The sequence below is a fragment of the Salvelinus alpinus genome, chromosome 9, assembly GCF_045679555.1.
Source record: "Salvelinus alpinus chromosome 9, SLU_Salpinus.1, whole genome shotgun sequence".
NCBI classification, from domain to species: Eukaryota; Metazoa; Chordata; class Actinopteri; order Salmoniformes; family Salmonidae; genus Salvelinus; species Salvelinus alpinus.
Window position 1 is genome coordinate 35,638,287 of NC_092094.1, and position 22,341 is coordinate 35,660,627.

General features: G+C 42.9%; 1 long non-coding RNA gene across 3 annotated transcripts in view; it reads left to right on the forward strand.

Annotated features, from left to right (window-relative positions):
• The window catches only part of LOC139584710 (uncharacterized), a 54,737-nt gene extending 33,940 nt beyond the window's left edge, over positions 1 to 20,797 (forward strand). For 2 of the 3 annotated variants that reach the window (XR_011676811.1, XR_011676812.1), the window contains 2 exons: positions 14,743 to 17,887; positions 18,315 to 20,797. This is a non-coding gene — a long non-coding RNA (uncharacterized lncRNA). The remainder of the gene's footprint in view (positions 1 to 14,742; positions 17,888 to 18,314) is intronic. The other variant, XR_011676813.1, reaches the window with a different exon arrangement.
• Positions 20,798 to 22,341: the final 1,544 nt, after the last annotated feature.

Consider the following 22,341-nt stretch of genomic DNA (forward strand, 5'->3'; position numbering starts at 1 on the left):
ATGACAAGATTATTAATGGCCCAATGTATAACATATCTGGCTTCATGCATATTCATTGTGGAGCTGTACAGATGGGACTGCTGGCTGTGAAAACTTTCTGCTGTCTTCAACGATGAGGTCAATTGGTTTATACAGCTCTGCATTGTAATGCTTTAGAGCAGACAGCTGACAGGACAGTTTCACTTCCATCATTCAAATGGAACTCTTTTAGGAATACATATTACAGCAGTAGCGGGTGCACTGGAAGCAGATGTAAAAGTTCTACATAGTATTCATTTATCAATTTCTGTAGGGTATGTTTGACAATTTTGAAAGACAAAAAATAAATAATGAAAGTTAGTGAGCTGACAAATCAGGCTTGTTTGTTGTATTTTAAATCAGACTTATGTTGGTTGTATGTTAAATCAGACGTTTGTTAAATCAGACTTATGTTTGACTTAAATCAGACTTATGTTTGTTGTATGTTAAATCAGACTTATGTTAAATCAGACTTATGTTTGTTGTATGTTAAATCAGACTTATGTTTGTTGTATGTTAAATCAGACTTATGTTTGTTGTATGCTAAATCAGACTAATGTTAAATCAGACTTATGTTTGTTGTATGTTAAATCAGACTTATGTTAAATCAGACTTATGTTTGTTTTATGTTAAATCAGGCTTATGTTTGTTTTATGTTAAATCAGACTTATGTTTGTTGTATGTTAAATCAGACTTATGTTAATTCAGACTTATGTTTGTTGTATGTTAAATCAGGCTTATGTTTGTTTTATGTTAAATCAGACTTAAGTTTGTTGTATGTTCTTAGTTTAGACTGACAGCATTTGTAACCTAAGAGCTTACACACCCCAAAACATGGTGCTACAATGTTATTACTGCACATGTGTGTCCTATGAAACCCAACGCAATGCAATGACCCTCCTCCCAGCGACAGTTTCATTGCAGAGCACGTCTGATTAAGATATCATTGTGAACACGTCTGTGATTAAGGTCTGCCATACCATTACAATAGTTTCATTTGTTTGCCCCGGCAGGGACATGCATGGTGCTCACTGGCTGGTTAATCAGAGGGCCTCAATCCTCTTCATCAGCTGTAGTCCCACAGAATGTACAGCGAGGGAGTGTGCTCTTTATCTTCCTCTCCCCCACCGCCTCTCACTCTAGTCTTTGAGATACTATCGGAGCCCTGAAAGCGGTACCCATTCAACAGATCAAAGACAGCTCTTTCCAACCTCAACATGCTGATTACAGTTCATTCTCATGTATAAGTGGTATTTAGATGTCATTAACATTGAAGAAAGAAAAATATATTATACAAAATGCATGTTTTTTCAAAAGGTCAAATTCACATATAACCTGTTAACCTGTCATCTTCAGAAGAATTCTAGGTCTATGTCCCCACACCCCCTGTCGACGTCTTCCCCGTTTCATGCACCTAAGCAAAAGGCTGCTCTGCATTGTGGGTGGCTAAGCGGAAAGGGTTATGAAACCAGAGCTTTGGAAAAGCACAACACCTGCCAATCTGACCTGCAGTGACAAGCCATGCTCTTATCACTCACATTAATAACACAGAAAAACATCAAGCTAAATACCAGGCCATGCTCTGTTAACTTTTATGTGGTTAAGAATGATTGGGTTTTTGCTTCACTACACAAGATGGATCAAAGTACCTGGGAGGGACATCAGAGGCCTAGTCTCCCAATGGAGATGCTCCTCTATTTCCCTTTAATTCCAATGCATATATAAGTGTCACTGTTCCCTCCCAAAGCTATCTAAAATCTCTGAAGGTCTGTCACATACAATGTATTCCTGTGACATATATTTACACAGGGAAGAGAATTTATAGCATGGGATAAATATGTCTCTGCAGGGGACTTGTAAAACTGCTTTTGAACAATTTGACCTTATAAACCCACACTATCTATGCAATCTCTGTTTCTGGCTTTAAACCGCACAAACCATTTACAAATTGAAGGCCCTACTGGAAAATTGTGGATTTTAAATATGAAATGTATGGCTTAGACTAGAGGATTTGGTGACTTGAAACAAAAAGTATAAATAGAGAATTATTAAAGCATTTGTGGATGTTGTACTATTATTTGTGCATTTACAAAAGGCCTATGACTGTATTTTTACAAAAACTTGATGTAACATGTAACTGATATCTACTGCTAAACACTTCCTAAAAAAACTATGTGAGGAAACTAAATGTTCCACATACGTAAAGAATGATCTATGTATGTTTGGGACCATAAACAGTGTGTGGGTATTGTTTTCCTTGAGTGTAAAAGATATTTAATATATATTTGTAAAGTACATAAGTCAGAAGTATGCAAATGTTTGTTTACTACACCGTTCGCTGGTGTCGGACTTCCTGATATTCTCTTCTTTTACCTCATATTTTCTGTAGTCTGCTAACTGGTGCCAGTGAGCAGTCAGGGATGTGTGTGGGCTGTACATCCATGGCATTGGATGCACTTGCATAGAGTTCACTCGGCCTGAGTCCAAAAGTGCCGCGCTTGTACTCTTGAAGAGCAGTGGTGTAAAGTACTTAAGTAAAACTATTTTGAAGTACTTTTACTTTTGATACTTAAGTATATTTGAACAATTATATTTATTTGTGATACTTATATTTAAAACCAAATACTTTTTTACTTTTACTCAAGTATTATTTTATTGGGTGACTTTCACTTTTCCTTGAGTCATTTTCTGTTAAGGTATCTTAACTTTTACTCAAGTATGACAATTGGGTACTTTTTCCACCACTATTGAAGAGTTGTGGTCAGAGGAGATGAACAGATGTGATCTGGCTGTGCTGGGAGAGATTTGACTGAGTGTGGTGCTGAGGTGCTGCAGAGGGCACTGCAGGCCGGAACAGGTTCAGCCCCTGCATGCTTATCTTTGGGCTCCACTGTCGACAAAACTCTCTCGGTCCCAGAGTGCTGAGAGGGGTGTAAAAAATGTGTTTACAATTCAAGGAGGTCAAGGACTTGAGGACAGATAACTATTAAGAGAATAATCCTGCCACAGCCATTCACAAGAGGGAGAAACATATGGGTGCTAGTTTTATTTGAAGCCACACATGACATCCAGAAAAATAGAAAGCCCTTTAGTTGAGTGGCTAGACATACTGTAGGCATACTGTAGGTATACTGTGGTATAAATAAATACTATTATTCGTTGTTTTTTTTATATTGTATGAAAAAAGGACTTTCATAAATAGCCAACATTTGATGTATTTTAACAGTTTAGTATGTATGAAAAATTCCACATGCTAAAAACAATTTAATGGAAAGTAGATTATAATTCTCCTGGAAGTTTGTAAACAAAGACACTGCATAAACATCATGATGCTGGCCTAAAGAAAACGTATTATAGGGAGGTACCAATTTGGTGCTAAACCACACAATGTTGTTTGCATGCTTTTCAAGTCATTAAAGACACATTTAAAACATTACATTTGAACTAGATTCAGAAGATGGAAATGACAATGGGATTCTCCAGCAGGAGTAGGCCAGACTAGAACATTGTATAGCACAGGGGCAAGAGGTCTTTGGGAGGCCGGGCCAGACTTAGACATGGTGTGATAATTACTCCACCTCTTACTCTCTCTGTAAGTTAGGGCTGCCCCTGACCTGCCCAGCAGTAATGGTTTATTTCCAAACCCATTCCTCTTATGATTTTACTGTATTTAAATATAGACGAGACGGCATGTGAGCCAGCTGACCAGGGTGATAATCTCTGGACCTTGAAGTCTTTTTTCAGACATATGAGGGATCGATTACACATGGCTAGGTGAATGGGTGACAAAAGCACAGTAGAGTACTTCACCTATAGATCGACAGGGCAGCTGCAGGGTTGTGGGTCGTGGGATGAATTGTGTCGCCCTTCTTTGTGGCTGTGATATGACTGACTCCGGCTCTAAGGGTAGTCACCTAGTGTGCTGCAGGATACCATTGCATCAGTGACAGGTGGGTATTACTGTATAATAACTATGTCATAGTTATTGTGTGATAAAATATGAATAGTTTAAGGTAAAATAAAGACAGGGTGAGAAGAAACGTTGCATTTCCAAAATGCACTTGGTTTGATCAGACTAAGAGGAAAGTAAAAATACATGCCAATGAAGGCCAATGTCATTTTACAGTTTCTTTCCCGAGGTTGACAGCCATGACTGACATCTCCCCTAGAAAATGGTGACGTCCATTCGTGCCTGAACCTGTCCAAACATTCTATCTTTACATTGTTCCAGGGGTTAGAAATGTGAAGCAGCTGTTTCCCCGCATGTAAATTCAATCTCACAGTTTTTCCGACTCCCTTCTCTCTGGATTTGACCAAATATGAGGATGGACCTAAGTGTTATGTCTGGAGGATGTACATGTAGCTAGGGGTTCAATCGAACCCGCATAACCTGTACATCAAAATGACTGCTGGGATAAAGCTAGCTAGTATGTTGTCCCCTCGAATTTCTAGCTAGCTAACTGTAGCTAACAACGGCTAGCTAGCAGCATATCAAAATCAGGTTGGTTCAGGCACTGTAACCTACACTGAGTGAACATAACATTAGAAACACCTGCTCTTTTCATGACAAAGTCTGACCAGGTAAATCCAGTTGAAAACTAAAATCCCTTATTGATATCACCTGTTAAATCTTCTTTGATCAGCGTAGATGAAGGGGAGGAGACAGGTTAAATAAGGATTTTTAAGTCTTGAGACAACTGAGACAAGGATTGTGTATGTGTAACATTCAGAGGGTAAATGGGCAATACAAAAGATTTGCAAGTGCCTTTGAATGGGGTATGATAGTAGGTGCCAGGCACACCGGTTTGAGTGTGTCAAGAATTGCAACGCTGCTGGGTTTTTCATGCTCAACAGTTTCCTATGTGTATATAGAGTTGTGTCACGTTGGCTGGATATCTTTTGTAGTCAACATGCTCTCGACGCCTTGTAGAGTACATACCCTGATGAATTGTGGCTTTAGTGCTTGAAGATCATTGTGTAACGCTTATTGAGTTTGTGTTGCAGACAAACGTGCTCTTCAGGAAACCATCTGAAATATTATTCCATCTATCAGCACCCTGGCCATATTTTGGCTCACCCCACTTTGGTGGCACCTCTGGTGTGGGGACCCTCGTCGTCGACCCCGGACTGGGCACCCTCGCTGCGGGCCCCGGACTGGGCACCCTCGCTGGAGGCTCCGGGCTGGAGACCGTCTCCGGAGGTGCCGAGCTGGAGGCCGTCCCCGGAAGCGCCGGGCTGGAGGCCGTCTCCGGAGGCGCCGGGCTGGAGGCCGTCTCCGGAGGCGCCGGGCTGGAGGCCGTCTCCGGAGGCGCCGGGCTGGAGGCCGTCTCTGGAGTGGAGCGACACACAGGAGGCCTGGCTCTGGGAGCAGGCACAGGACTCACCAGGCTGGGGAGACATACAGGAGGCTTCTTCCTTGGCCGAGGCACCGGATACACTGGGCCGTGGAGGCGCACTGGCAGTCTCGAGCGCAGAGCTGGCACAACCCGTTCTGGCTGGATGCCCACTTCCACCCGGCAAATGCGGGACGCTGGCACTGAGCACACAGGCCTGTGAATGCTCAACCGAGACACAGTGCGCATCACCCCATAGCACGGGGCCTGACCAGTCACATGCTCGCCACGGTAAGCACGGGGAGTTGGCTCAGGTCTCCAACCTGACTCAGCCACACCCCCCGTGTGCCCCCCGCCAAAACATTTTTGGGGGCTGCCTCTCGGGCTTCCTTGCCAGCCTTGTTCCCTCATAATGCTGCCGCTCCGCCTTAGCTGCCTCCAGTTCCTCCCGTGGACAGCGATACTCACCAGCCTGCCTCCAGGGTCCCTTACCATCCAGGATCTCTTCCCATGTCCAGGAGTCCTCTCTACCACGCTGCTTGGTCCTTTGGTGGTGGGAAGTTCTGTATGTCACGGCCGTGAAAAGAAGAGGACCAGGGTGCAGCGTTGTGAGCGTACATTTTCTTTATTTTTATAAAAATGACGTCGAACAAAACAATAAACACTACACAAACAAACCGTGAAGCTAAAGGCTATGTGCCCTAAACAAAGTCAACTTCCCACAAACACAGGTGGAAAAAAGAGCTACCTAAGAATGGTTCTCAATCAGAGACAACGATAGACAGCTGCCTCTGATTGAGAACCACACCCGGCCAAACACAAAGAAAAAGAAAACATAGAAATAAATAAACTAGAATGCCCACCCTAGTCACACCCTGGCCTAACCAAAATAGAGAATAAACACCTCTCTATGGCCAGGGTGTGACACTGTATTTAATCCATTAAAGTGCACCCCTCACTTTATTCCCTGACATTCAGGTTCTGAACCTGGCTTTGTGCTGACCCTTCATTCAGCTCGCCACACTCATCTCTCGCTGCCTTGACTTTGAGGTCAGTGAAACTTACATGGCTCCCTTTCCTATGTCAGAGAATCCTAAGAGCAGGGTAGCTTTACCCTGATAATGACAACAGATATAGAAGTCTTTAATCCAGCAAGTTAACCTGGGACCGCAATCAACACGAACAATCAAATAGCAATTCCATGGAAAATAGCAATTCCATGGAGGTAGGTGAACCATGTTGTGATATTTGGAATGGTTGAATTGAATTCACAAAAGTCACAGAAAAAAATAGTTTGTAACAATGCAGCAGTTACAATGCTGGACTTAGTAGAAATGAAACAACCTTCATTTCCTCCAGTACTTCTGTGGAGAGAGTCTGGAGGAGGAGGAGGAGCAAGAGGAGGAGGAGAAGGAAAATGGTTATCTGTAGCCCATCGTTTTAATGGATGTCTGCGGAAAAAAAGGACACAACTGTTGGTGACTGGACCTGCCTTAGCAACGCTGTACAAGGAGAGAAAAGAAGGCTGCAGTAGCTGGTACTTTAAAGTGTCAGGGCCTTTGTAGCCATGACTAGTTTATGATGCTGATGTCAAGCATCCCACTCAATGAGGCCTTTGTCCCTGGCCGAGACCAGGTCAGTGGGAAAACTGCCCACTCTTAGTCTGCAGGCCCATCCATCTTTCTGTGAGGCCTTGCCGTCCCCTTTGCACCAAAACGCTTGTGTATTAAAGATCTCTTGGCTTAATGTGCTGGAATATTGGCTTGCATTTTTATTGGGGGAGGCCAGCTAAATGAAAGCAAAACAACTCAGGGAGGGCAGAAAAGGACGAGAAAAATATCTCGAGCAGTGATCTGGGAGGGCAGGCCCTCAAGACTTGTATCCTGTGACCTCAATAAAAGACAAAACTCCTATCTGACACACCAGATATGATATTGTCCTCTGGCAGAGTCTAGTTCCATCCGTTAATCACTACAGTCATAACCAGCAGTTGTTACTGTAGAAGTATTGACCCGGTCATGATGTCTGTATGAGAACAGATATAAATCTATGAGAACACCAGTGAAGGTTGAAGCAGCAGAAGAAATATGTTGTTTTGTTACCCCTACAATCAAGGGTTACATCTTATGCTAAATTCATGAGCACAATATTGTTTGTAATACTACAACAACAGGCTCAACTAACCCCAGTATTTTGCTGCAATAACAGGCCTTCTCAGTTTGAGCATGTGGGTTTCATCAACGTGCTGGTGTCAACTGGTAGCCATCATTGTTCTTGATGTGAAGGCTAAGTCAAACATGGGTATGGAACACATCAGTCCAATCAATGAGCCTGGAGTGACTGACCTACTGGACATGTTTATGGATGTGGGAGGCTAATTAGGAGCGTCTTCCCAGGGTCTGAGAGAGAAGCCCACAGAACAGCTAGTCAGCACTGGACTCTTGTCCTTGGGTCAAATTTGTGGCAGGCCGTCACAGACAGTGACACAGCTATAAGTCTACAGAGACCAATTTACTTAATGGCTAGCCCTGAGGCTGGGGACTCCCTGGTATCACTTCACTTGGCCACTTGTAGATGACACTAGGGAGCCCAAGTGATCAACTATGCAGAGAAGGTTTACATATGGGCTTTGTTGATTTCAATGTGTTTATGGTACAATCACATTTTACTGTAAAGGTATAGTTTGGAAAATTATTTAAACTTAACACCTCAAACCAGTATTCGTATTCAATACGGTATACTGTACTTTTTGGGAAAATGCTGGCAAAATTAGACCCCATCCAAGAGTTAGGAAATGGTAAATAGTAAACCAACCTGTATGCAAACAAAATAAGGATTTGTTTCTAAGGTGAGAAAAGCTTTCAGCGAATAGTCCTCAAGCAAACAGTCCTTCAGGATACTAAATCAAACATTGGTCATTAACATCCAATAATCCTAACCGTAGATTTTTCCTGTCAGTGACCCAAGAGTGAAAATAATGTGTGTCCCAGAAGTCTCTAAACACGCAGATGTTACAGTAACATGGCAAGGATATCAGGCCCAAACGTGACCTCTGACCCTGCCTGTCAGCTGATCCAGCATAGCATCTTTTGAAATAGACTCCCTACTTCTATAAATTACCACATTTTCCCACCATATCCCTCCATTCATGTTGTCCGGCACCGGCCGTTCTCCAGTGGGAGGCCTGCGGTCAACGAATACTGATGGCACAGTTGCCGAAATCTGTCCCCTTGGGTTCAAAAAGGTCACAAGGGCTCACACCAGGGTCAGGGCCTGTCTTTATATCTCTTCCCACCAAAGGCTTTGTGATGAATAGGGAGCCCCAGGAAACAAAAGCTTTCACTAAAGACAAGCAACTGAGCTCTATACATCAGTGTTTCTACTCGCTGCAACCCTCCCCTGCAAAAAACTCACTTTCTAATGGAGGATGGAGGGAAAATAAGATCCACAAAGAGGTCCCAAAGAAATAAGTGAAGAAAAGGAAATAAAGCATGGCGGGACTAGTTAATGACTTGACAGGCAACCCACAATTATCATTGGATCAGTCACTGGAAAAAATAACACATTGGGGACAAAGCCATGCATAACTTTCTATTTTGGAAAGTGCATGGGGACCTAAGCACTTAGGGGGAAATTCCTAAGCACTTAGGGTGGAATTCCGACCTGAGTTAAGCGTCCTTAAATGGAACGTAATTCATTTTTTATGCACATTTGTCTCTATGTGTATTCTGATTTTGAATATAAGCTTGAGAATAGCATATTATTCACCTGCTATTCGTTTGGGGTGGAGATCGAATAAATGAAGATGTGGCTATAGACACGCCTCTCCAGAATTTCCCATAAGTCGGGTTGTTGACTGAGACACATAAACACACCCTTTAATAAACCCTGTGTGCTCCTTAGATACCCTTGTTTCAAAGTCACTGAGATATCTTCTTGTCTTGTGGGCAGTGGCGATTTTAGCATGTATACCTTGGTGGGGCAAAACACAAAACACAACACTGAACAATACATTAATTGCACTATAATGGTGACAAACGGTGCCCACAAACTGTTAGGGCCTACAAAAAGCCATCCCAACAGCAGAGTCACAACACCTTACCACTACTACACCTGGCTATCAGTGGAGCCTTATCTGGCAGCGGAGCCTTATCTGTTTTTTAAAAGGCAGTAAATAAGGCTGAACAAACTGTTTAGTTTGTTCAGCCTTATTTACTGCCTTTTAAAAAACATAGCTGATTTCTACTGACAATTGAGATGTACAAACTATGGCATAAGGGGACGACAAGCAGATAAGAGGCAATCCGTAATTTCGATGAAGACATTAATTGGATGGAGTCAATTTAACTATTTGTTCAGCACTTTTGAAATGTACAGCAACAGAATTCAGAACATGGGCCGTTCTTACAATGTTCTCCCTGTACACCAAGTCAGAACCGTGGGATAAATAAAGGGGGCATATAAGCAGAAAATTAAAGCTCTTACAATATTTGATGATTACTTTTCTCCAAAACCGGTTATAGGCTACATGTGTACCCTATAAATCCCTGCTGCAGTGTGTGCAAACCTGGTCAAGAACTACAGGAAACGTATGATCTCTGTAATTGCAAACAAAGGTTTCAGTACCAAATATTATGTTCTGTTTTTCTGATGTATCAAATACTTATGTCATGCAATAAAATGCAAATGAATTACTTAAAAATCATACAATGTGATTTTCTGGATTTTTACATGCTTTGTAAGTAGGAAAACCTGCAAAATCGGCAGTGTACCAAATACTTGTTCTCCCCACTGTATATATATAGACTATATATAAACTATGGGCGAACAATCTATCTATAGAATTCCCAGCCTTGCCTGAATCGACGAGTGCCTTATGCTGGAAATGCGGGGAAAAGAGAGGGGGTGCGGGAGGATGGAACCGACAGAACCCGATCTGAACGTCCACGGGTAGCCAGCAGGTTATCCAGACGGATGGACAGGTCCACCAGCTGGTCGAATGTGAGCGTGGTGTCTCTGCAGGCCAACTTCCGACGGACGTCCTTGCGCAGACTGCAGCGATAATGGTCGATCAGGGCCCTGTCGTTCCATCCCGCGCCGGCGGCCAGAGTCCGAAACTCCAGGGCGAACTCCTGGGCGCTCCTCGTCCCCTGAATCAGATGGAAGAGGAGTTCACCCGCCGGTAGAGGGATGGATTTGGCCCACTCCAGGGCTTTCCCGGTGAGGCATGAAACGAGGGCGGACACCCTCTCACAACCCGAAGGAGCCGGGTGGACGGTTGCCAGGTATAAGTCTCGCTGCAACAGGAATCCCTGGCAGTTCGCAGCCGTCCCGTCATATTCCCCGGGAAGGGAGAGACGAATCCAACTGGGACCAGGAGAAGGGGGGGCGAGTAGTGGAGGCCCAGGTTGTGCTGGTGGAGGCGCTGGAAGAACTCCCTGTCTCTCCCAGCGGTCCATTGTCTGGACAACGCGGTCCATGGCGGTGCCAAGATGGTGGAGCACCGCCGCATGCTCCCAGATGCGCTCCTCCACCCCTATTCCCTGGTACCTGCTCCTGCTGACTCCATATTAGTGGTATGGAATTCTGTTAGGGGTGCATACTGGCGACAGGGAAGTCAGGCGCAGGAGAGCAAAAACTGGGTTTGCAACGGAGCAGTTTAACTTCTTTGATATAGGGGGCAGCATTTTCACTTTTGGATGAATTGCATGCCCATAGTGAACTGCCTCCTACTCTGTCCCAGATGCTAATATATGCATATTATTATTACTATTGGATAGAAAACACTCTGAAGTTTCTAAAACTGTTTGAATTATGTCTGTGAGTGTAACAGAACTCATATGGCAGGCAAAAACCTGAGAAAAAATCCAAACAGGAAGTGAGAATTCTGAGAAGGGTCGATGTTAAAGTCATCGCCTATTTAATTCCCTGTAATATATGGATCTGTTTGCACTTCCTATGCCTTCCACTAGATGTCAACAGTCTGTAGAACGTTGAATGAAGCCTCTAGTGTGATGTGCGGCCGGATGGGAGGTGTTTCAGTCACTGGTCTGGCAGATTGCCAGTTCTTGCTCACGCGCTTTCCTCATGATATCGCCTTGCGTTCCATTACTTATACAGACATGAAGAAATGCTCCGGTTGGAACGTTATTGGATATATATGATAACAACATCCTGAAGATTGATTCTCTACTAAGTTTGACCAGTTTATTCGACTTGTAATATAACTTTTTGAAGTTTTCATCCGACGTTTGCCTGCATCTGCGTGAGCATTTGGACACGCAAAAGTAGCTAAGTAGCAAAAGTAGCTAATTGGACATAAGTAATGGACATTATCGAACAAAACAACGATTTATTGTGGAACTAGGATTCCTGGCAGTGCATTCTGATGAACATAATCAAAGGTAAGGGAATATTTATGATGTAATTTCGTATTTCTGTTGACTCCAACATGGCGGAGAAATGTTGTTAAATCTGAGCGCTGTCTCAGATTATTGCATGGTGTGCTTTTTACGTATTTTTTTTTTTTAATCTGACACAGCGGTTGCATTAAGAACAAGTGTATCTTTAATTCTGTGTAAAACATGTATCTTTCATCAAAGTTTATGATGAGTATTTCTGTTATTTGATGTGGCTCTCTGCAATTACTCCGGATATTTTAGAGGCATTTCTGAACATGGCGCCAATTGTGGATATAAATATGCACATTATCGAACAGAACATAAATGTATTGTGTAACATGATGTCCTATGAGTGTCATCTGATGAAGATCATCAAAGGTTAGTGATTAATTTTATCTCTATTTCTGCTTTTTGATACTACTATCTTTTGCTGGGAAAATGGCTATGTTTTTCTGTGGCTATGTACTGAGCTAACATAAGTGTTTGGTGTGCTTTCCCCGTAAATCCTTTTTGAAATCAGACATGTTAGCTGCATTCACAACATGTGTAGCTTTAATTTGGTGTCTTTCATGTGTGATTTCATGAAAGATTGATTTTTATAGTAATATATTTGAATTTGGCGCGCTACATTTTTTCTGGATTTTGGCCAAGTGGGACGCTACCGTCCCACCTATCCCAGGGAAGTTAATACATAAAACCACCGGCATCCATAACAAACAATCAATGGGTACAAAACCCGTCGCACACCAGAGAAACGTGCACGTGCACTTACAATAAACAATTCCGGACAAGGACATGGGGGGGAACAGAGGGTTAAATACACAACATGTAATGAGGGCATTGAAACCAGGTGTGTGGGAAGACAAGACAAAACAAATGGAAAATGAAAGTGGATCGATGATGGCTAGAAGACCGGCGACGCTGACCGCCAAACGCCGCCCAAACAAGCAGAGGAACCGACTTCGGCGGAAGTCATGACACAAAGAAGGATAACAGTCTTTCAAGTTCAATCAATCAAATGCTTAATAGTCCCTGTGCCCAAGAAAACGAAGGTAACCTGCTTAAATTATTACCGCCCCGTATCACTCACGTCGGTAGCCATGAAGTGCTTTGAAAGGCTGGTCATGGCTTACATCAACACCATCATGCCAGAAACCCTAGACCCACTCCAATTCACAAATTACGCAACCCAACAGATTCACAAATTACGCAATCTCAATTGCACTCCACGCTTCCCTTTCTCACTTGGAATGCTGTTCATTGACTACAGCTCAGTGTTCAATACCATAGTGCCCACAAAGCTCATCACTAAGCTAAGGACCCTGGGACTAAACACCTACCTCTGCAACTGGATCATGGACTTCCTGACGGGCTGCCAGGTGGTAAGGGTAGGCAACACATCTGCCACACTGATCCTTAACACTGGGGCCCCTCAAGGGTGCATGCTTTGTCCCCTCCTGAACTCCATGGTTCACCATGACTGCGTGGCCAAGCACGACTCCAACTCCATCATTAAGTTTGCTGATGACACAACAGTGGTAGGCCTGATCACAGAAAACGGTGAGACAGCCTATAGGGAGGCGGTCAGAGACCTGGTAGTGTGGTGCCAGGACAACAACCTCTCTCTCATTATGAGCAAGACAAAGGAGCTGATCGTGAACTACAGGAAAGGGAGGGCCGAACAGGCCCCCATTTACATCGACTGGACTGAAGTGGAGCTGGTCAAGAGTTTCAAGTTCCTTGGTGTCCACATCACCAACAAACTATCGTGGTCCAAACACACCAAGACAGTTGTGAAGAGGGCATGACAACACCTTTTCCCCCTTAGGAGACTGAAAAGATTTGTCATGGGTCCTCAGATCCTCAAAAAGTTCTACAGCTGCACCATCGAGTGCATCCTGACCAGTTGCATCACCACCTGGTATGGCAACTGCTCGGCATCTGACCGTAAGGCGCTACAGAGGGTAGTGCGTACGGTCCAGTACATCACTGGGGCCAACCTTCCTGACATCCAGGACCTATATACTAGGCGGTGTCAGAGGAATGCCCAAAAAATTGTCAAAGACTCCAGTCACCCAAGTCACAGTTCTCTCTGCTACCGGACGGCAAGCTGTACCGGAGCGCCAAGTCTAGAACCAAAGTACTCCTTAACAGCTTCAACCCCCAAGCCACAAGACTGCTGAACAACTAAACTAATCACATGGCCACCCAAACAAATGCACCCCCCCTTTGTTTTTACACTGCTGCTACTCACTGTTTATTATCTATGCATAGTCACTTGACTTGGTACCGGTATCCCCTGTATATAGCCTCGTTACTGTTATGTACATTTCTTGTTACTATTGGAATGATTATATTTTATTATATTTTTTCACTTTAGTTAATTTAGTAAATATTTATTAACTCTATTTCTTGAACTGCATTGTTGGTTAAGGGCTTGTACGTAAGCATTTCACGGTAAGGTCTACACCTCTTTTATGCGGCGCATGTGACAAATACAATTTGATTTGATTAGATTTTGGGAGGTTCCCACTATCTTGCAAATATCTTCCATTTTTGGTTGAGCTGAGGTCAATGACAAAGGCCTCTTTCACACCCTGAGAAGTAACTGATGACCCATCTCCTCTCCGCACACTGACGTGACCGCTGAGCCCAAGTGCAAAGTTAACGTGCCCTAGTATCCTTTACCTTAGATAACTAGGGATTTTTACTGTAGTGTCCAGTGTGCTACATTTGGACAATCTTGTAGAGACCCTCTACATGTGATGAAGTATTTCAAGAAAGATATTGCATGTTCTGGACTAGGTTATCTAATACACCATCAGTAGTCCACCTAGTACAAGGCTTCGTAATAAAAACCCTTTTCCCCCCTCAACTTGTTTTCCCTGCCATTGCATTTGACCCTTGTAAAACAGTATCAGCAAACTAATAACCAAGCTTGCCTCTAATCTATTGCCTGTGTTCCCCTCTCCTCCTTTAATGTGTTGCAGAGTCCAGAGGTTGAAACCAGAAGAGATCTTGGGCAAATGACATCTGGCTAAAGGTCACAGTCAGGGGGCTCAGTGGGTGAAAGGTTGAATAACTCCAAGGAAAGTAGTGGCCATTTCAGAGGGGAGATGTTTAATAGGTTTAGACTCTAGTTCTCTATGTTTTAGTTAGCCAGACACTACTCCAGGCTCCCTCTAATCCGTGCCCGTGTTATGTATGACACTTTAATGTTTAGCACTTGATTATTTCATTCACTAAGCATACCTTTTTGATTGAGCACAGGTGTGTTATGCACTCAATCAACCATAACTACAATTAGCATTTCTATCACTTAATTACATCTGGAAAGCCTTTACCTTAAACTATGTGTGACAATATTACTTTTTGATTATTCATGATAATCTGTTGATTATTTTGCAATGTTTAGTTGTAAGATTATTTGTATTTGGTATGATTCAGAAATGTGTTGCTTAAAATATTCCATGAGTTCTATTTTCAGATATATATTTTTTACTGTCTTTAAAAAGAAATGCTAAAGGTTTAATTGCTAAGGGGTACAGATTTTTGCAGAGTTCAAAATGCATGTGTGTGAAGCAGAACGTATACTTTTCTTTTAAATTAGGCGTTGAGGCTGGGAAAGAGGGGCAGGAAAATCAGTGGAATTACTGGTTGATTTTAACCAGATGATTGCTCCAGTTGGACACCAGAGAGTTTTCATTAGGGGTTCTAATTTACAAGCCTCCCTCTGCATTCCAGCAGATGGACAAACTTCCCCAGGTCTTAAAGATCCTTTTCTTAGGCCATGGTGCACATCAGAATGCTCACAAATAGACGAACAAATCACCCCAAAATGGTTTGGTTTAGAGTACCTACTGCATACTTCCATGGTAGCAACATAGGCATGTACATCCTTGACACTGAATTTCATACAGTGGAATGCAATGACCTGTGTTATCAGCTCACATGCAACAGAATACTTCCTTGAGTTATGGCAGCAGAGTGTTGCTTGTTATATGACCTTCACATCTCACACATGTCTTCCTGAAGGACTCAAGATCATCTCCCCTTGAAGACCAGTGTGTTTCTCTAAACATCATAAAACAGAGTAGGAGCCGTTGTCAATTTGACACCTTTCCACTCTCTGAGACCTCAGTGTTGTCTTTAAATCTAATTTCTATTAGTTTTTAGGGACAGGGTAACCATCGCATTTTTGAGTAGATTCTGGTTGATCTGTATCAATGAATTGAAACATTTCACATACATTTGATACCTATTAGTCTCTCAGTGTAGCCTCTTAGTTAAATCAAGAAACTCATTGGTCAAAATTGCAACCAGCAGTCTAAACAAGAGAGACTGCTTAGTGACAGCACCAAGTCTGTTTAACGTTCTAATCCCCCCCATTATTTTTCCAGCACAATAAATCAATTCTCTACAACTGTTATGTTGGGAATGACCTTTGATCTCTTTCAAAAAAAGGTTAACTCACCCAGTATGAACTGTAAAAAGTGGGCAGCTATACAAGCACAATCAATTTCCCCAATGTAAGTGTTAGCGGGCTGTAGGTTGCATCAAAGCTTGCCTCAGATGTCTGGAAATGCAGATTTAGTTAATCAAATTGTCTGGTACAGCTAATAGCTGTGAACATTTAGCATTAGCATATCATGATAATTTGATGACATATTCCTCCTCCAACAAATAGTTTTCCTCTGGACATATGTTTGTAAAATATTTTACCTGCTATAGGCTATCACAAGTCATACTCAGTGAAACAATCATACTTGACTTGATTTCTTAAAAAACAAACATGGTAGTCTACAGTAGATCTCTTAATTAACAGTTAACAAATATGATACTGTAGCTTCAACATCTGAAACACTGAAGTACTGTTCTAGTTGAACATCCCTTGAAATTCCTCAGTTTTATGACATTATTCATTTAGCAGGGGGATTGGGACTAAATGGGGTTGTCATTGTTTCCAGTCCATTACCAGAAAATGTCTGGGTAAATGAAGCCACAGGTTTCCAGTCACGTAAACTATCACGTACTTGTACATATGTTTGGAAACACTTAACAGAGGGTTCGATGCAGTGCAGCCATGTGCTTGTGCTAATGATTGGTTGACAGGAGGGACCACTGTGAGCTAGGCCCCATGCTGCTGCTTAGCTCTCTCTTTTGGCTGCCGGGTCATGTGTGATTAAGACGTTTGTGTTACCTGGTGCCTTGCTGAGAAACTTTCCCTTGGTGCTTTTTTGTCCCATCCACCTCATCTGTTAGTGGCCACTAATGGCGCTTTTCCACTGCAGGGACATGCCGGGCCGTAAATATCACGTTTCCTGTATAATTTCCATTTGTCCATGGCCGGCTTGATTCCTGGAACCAAGCTGGATATTCAGCCTCGTTTGATATCTGGTAGTGACTTCGAACCAAGTAGTCCGGTGGGTGAGATTACAAATGGCCGTAATCAATAATTGGCACCACGCAATGATGTCACAGTGTTGCGTATCCAGAGGCAACTGGATTCTTCCACCAGGAATGAAAAGGTCATAAAAAAAATATTGGATACGTTACCCGAAATGGGAATTCATTGGTCAGTAAGGCAGTTCAGGAAAAATATTAAGAAACACGAACAAGAGTATAAAAAGTTAAAAGGGCCACAACAAAAGTGGATCCGACCGCAAAGCACAGGTTCGACACCATCTATGCTGTGGTACAATGCAGACCAGGAATGTCTAGTCAGGGAACGCTGGATTCGACATCACCGACAGTGATATTGGAAGCCATATTGACACTGAGCAGAGATGATCAGCATGGTAATACATTGTCTTCAGCGTAGCTAGCTGTAGCGTGTGAGAGTGAGCACTGCGCGAACCAGAGTTGATAACTTGTCATATAAACATCCATTGAAGGCCAAAGGTGTAGACTTAGCTACATGTTTGACTGTAGTTGGAGTGTCTGACTTTACATTATACAAACCAACATTTTCAGAGGATATTCCTGAACGTACGGACTCAGAGGAAGCTGTGTGCTTGAATGGTGAAGCCACAACCTCAGAGCTCTGCACCCCCAAGCACCCAGTGTCCATCGACACAATCAATGCTCCTGCAACCCCTGAGCCCTGCATCCCTAGGCGCCAAGGGTCCATTCTCGGTCAGTAAACAGATCAATATCAATTGATTGTCATGTTCACTTGTTCAGCCGTAATCACACAATTTAGCTGTCTTCATCAGGGGTGAGCAATCTCATCCACAGAGGGTTTTTGTCATGACAGGGTTATGAGATTATTCAAGGAGTCAGTGTGGATCTAGAAATTTAAATATTAAACTGTCACTCTGATTCAATTAATCATATTCTGACCGAATACCTTTATTTTTTTCGCCATTGGTGTATTTGATTGCTAGATCTGATTGGTCCCACACTGGCCTTTGCTGGATAAGATTTAATAAATTTGATATACAATACATGGTTGGAGAACAAAACTGCACTCACACTGACTGCCCTTAGGTTTGCTTTAGAGTCTGTACCTTATCATTTCTGTACTGTACATGTCATTACTTCTGTCTATATATTTTCCCAGGGAAGACAAAACACTTTGCGAGCACAACCAGCGAATACCTGAACTTCATGAGGGAGACCGAGGCCTCATACCTGGAGACACTTGAGGCCGAGTGTCAACAGAAGGATCAGCACTTCAATCAGCTACGTGAAGATTAGGTAGCAACCAGTATAGCAGAAAGGGCAGCCAGGGAGGCTGAGATGGCCCAGACCACCTCATTTAAAAACAGCTTCTTAGCTGTATTTGTCCAGGCCATAAAAGGACATCATACACCAACAGCAGACATGTCACTAGACTAAACTAGTTGAAGTTCTTATGTAAAATACTTTTTTTTATTATTCAGCACCGGTGTCACAGGAAGGCCAAGAAGATCATCAAAGACTTCAGCCACCCAAGCCACAGAATGTTCACCCCGCTACCATCTAGAAGGCGAAGACAGTACATGTATATCAAAGCTGGGACTGAGAGACTGAAAAACAGCTTCTATCTTCAGGCCATCAGACTGTTAAATAGACACCACTGGCCGGCCTCCGCCCAGTACACTGCTCTGAACTTTTGTCACTGTCACTAGCTGGCTACCACCTGGTACTCACGCCTGCAACTTAGAGATTGCACATCTGTACATAGTGATTGAACACTGGTCACTTTAATTATGTTTACATACTGTTTAAACCACTTCATATGTACAGTATATACTGTATTCCAGTCATGGCTCATTCTATGTAACTACTGCTGTACACACTGTGGCAGACGGCAGGGAGAGGTGAGGGGAGTGGTGATTGTCTTGCTGGCTCCCGCCGAACCTTATATGGACTTCCTGCCCCAACGAGGCAAGCCTGTGGAGCATTAAGCCATGGAGTGCTTGGGGATAAAAGAGGAAGCGGGCTGCACAAACAGGAAGAGGACTGAGAGGGAAACCTGTGTTATGGAGAGGAATTCAAAGAGAGAGAATTATCTATGTGATTACCCGTTGTGACCTGGACTGTCTGACTACCCCACTGTGTACCGAACCGGTTTGGCTGATGGCCCGAGTTTTAGGATTACCCCTGGAGAACGGAACGGACAATGAGAACGGATTGTGAACTGTGAACTGGTTGCTAGATTCCCCCCTTTTCCCCAGTATGCAAATCTCCCTAATAAATTCCCCATTTGTATTCTAGTTGTGGTTCGTGTGCGTGTTTGGTTATTGAATTTGGTGACGTGGAAACCCCACCCCCTTGAGCCTGCTACATTTGGTGGAGATCGCGGGTACCCCAAACCAAGCTCAATAACTAAACAGACACGGAGCACAATGGAAGCATTGGTGAAACAGCTGGTGGAGGCGAACATAGCGCAGCAGGCTATGCATCGGGAGCTGCTAGAGAAACAGCGTCAGCAGACCGCTCTCCTGCAAGCTGAACTTAGCCAACTGACAGCCGCCCAGATGAGAAACAAAGTAATTGACATCTATCAGTCTGGAAAGGGTTACAAAGCCATTTCTAAAGCTTTGGGACTCCAGCGAACCACGGTGAGAGCCATTATCCATAAATGTAGAAAATTTGGAACAGTGGTGAACCTTCCCAGGAGTGGCTGGCCTACCAAAATTACCCCAAGAGCGCAGCGACGACTCATCCAAGAGGTCACAAGAGAACCCACAACAACATCTAAAGAACTGCAGGCCTCACTTGCCTCAGTTAAGGTCAGTGTTCATAACTCAACCATAAGAAAGAGACTGGGCAAAAATGGCATCCATGGCAGAGTTCCAAGGCGAAAACCACTGCTGACCAAAAAGAACATGAAGGCTCGTCTCACTTTTGGCAAAAGACATCTTGATGATACCCAAGACTTTTGGGAAAATGTTCTGTGGACTGACGGGACAAAAGTTGAACATTTTGGAAGGTGTGTGTCCCGTTACATCTTGTGTAATAGTAACATAGCATTTCAGAAAAAGAACATTATACCAACAGTCAAATATGGTGGTGGTAGTGTGATGGTCTGGGGCTGCTTTGCTGCTTTAGGACCTGGACGACTTGCTGTGATTGATGGAACCATGAATTCTGCTCTATAGCAAAAAATGCTGAAGGAGAATGTCCGGCCATCAGTTCGTGACCTCAAGCTGAAGCGCACTTGGGTTCTGCAGCAGGACAATGATCCAAAACACACCAGCAAGTCCACCTTTGAATAGCTTAAAAAAACAAAATGAAGGTTTTGGAGTGGCCTAGTCAAAGTCCGGACTTGAATCAGATTGAGATGCTGTGGAGTGACCTTAAAATGGCAGTTCATGATCGAAAACCCTCCAATGTGGCTGAATTAAAACAATTCTGCAAAGAAGAGTGGGCCAATATTCCTCCACAGCGATGTGAAAGACTCATTGCCAGTTATCGCAAACGCTTGATTGCAGTTGTTGCTGCTGAGGGTGGCACAACCAGTTATTAGGTTTAGGGGGTAATTACTTTTTCACGTAGGGCCATGAAGGTTCGGATAGCTTTTTTCCCTTGATAAATAAAATCATCACTTAAAAACTGCATTTTGTTTTTACTTGGGTTATCTTCGTGTAATATTTAAATTTGTTTGATGATTTGAAACATTTAAGTGTGACAAATGTGCAAAAAAATAAGAAATCAGGAAGGGGGCAAATACTTTTTCACAGCACTGTACATTTCCACGCTCTCCCGTTCGAAGCTAAAAAGTTAGCAAGCCAAGCTAACCCATAGAGCGTAGATCAGCTGGTGGAACTGGTGGAAGGTAAACAGATGGCTTTGGAGTTCCTGCGCAGCAGACAAACACGGAAGGCTGAACCCTCCACTTTACAGCGAAAACACAACATATGATTATGTTAGATCAAGTCCAAAAAACACACAGCCATTTTCCCAGCCAAAGATAGGAGTCACAAAAAGCAGAAATAGAGATAAAATTAATCACTAACCTTTGATGATCTTCATCAGATGACACTTATAGGACATCATGTTACACAATACATGTATGTTTTGTTCGATCATGTGCATATTTATATCCAAAAATCTCAGTTTACATTGGCGCCATGTTCAGAAATGCCTCCAAAATATCCGGAGAAATTGCAGAGAGCCACATCAAATAACAGAAATACTCATCATAAACTTTGATGAAAGATACATGTTTTACATAGAATTAAAGATACACTTGTTCTTAATGCAACAGCTGTGTCAGATTTCAAAAAAACTTTACGGAAAAAGCAAACCATGCAATAATCTGAGTCGGCGCTCAAATAGAAACAACATTTCTCCGCCATGTTGGAGTCAACAGAAATGACATCATAAATATTCCCTTACCTTTGATGATCTTCATCAGAATGCACTCCCAGGAATCCTAGTTCCACAATAAATTGTTGTTTTGTTCGATAATGTCCATTATTTATGTCCAAGTAGCTACTTTTGTTAGCACGTTTAGTACACATATCCAAACGCTCGCGCAGGTCCAGGCGAACTTCGGACGAAAACTTCAAAAAGTTATATTACAGGTCAAATAAACTGGTCAAACTAAGTATAGAATCAATCTTTAGGACGTTGTTATCAGAAATATTCAATAACGTTCCAACCGGAGAATTCCTTTGTGTCTATAGAAGTAATGGAACGCAAGTCGATATCATGTGGAATGCGCGTGACCAGGACCTGGCACTCTGCCAGGCCACTGACTCAAACAGCTCCCATCCGGCTCAACATCACAGTAGAAGCTTCATTCAACGTTCTACAGACTGTTGACATCTAGTGGAAGGCGTAGGAAGTGCAAACAGATCCATATCCCACTGGGATTTCAATAGGCGATGAGTTGAAAATCGACCAGCCTCAGAATTCCCACTTCCTGTTTGGATTTTTTCTCAGGTTTTTGCCTGCCATATGAGTTCTGTTATACTCACATATATCATTCAAACAGTTTTAGAAACTTGTTTTCTATCCGGATCTACTAATTATATGCATATTCTAGCTTTTATGGCTGAGTAGCGGGCAGGTTCATTTGGGCACGCTTTTCATCCAAAATTCCAAATGCTGCCCCCTACCCTTGTGAAGTTAAGTTATCAATACATCGGGTGTAT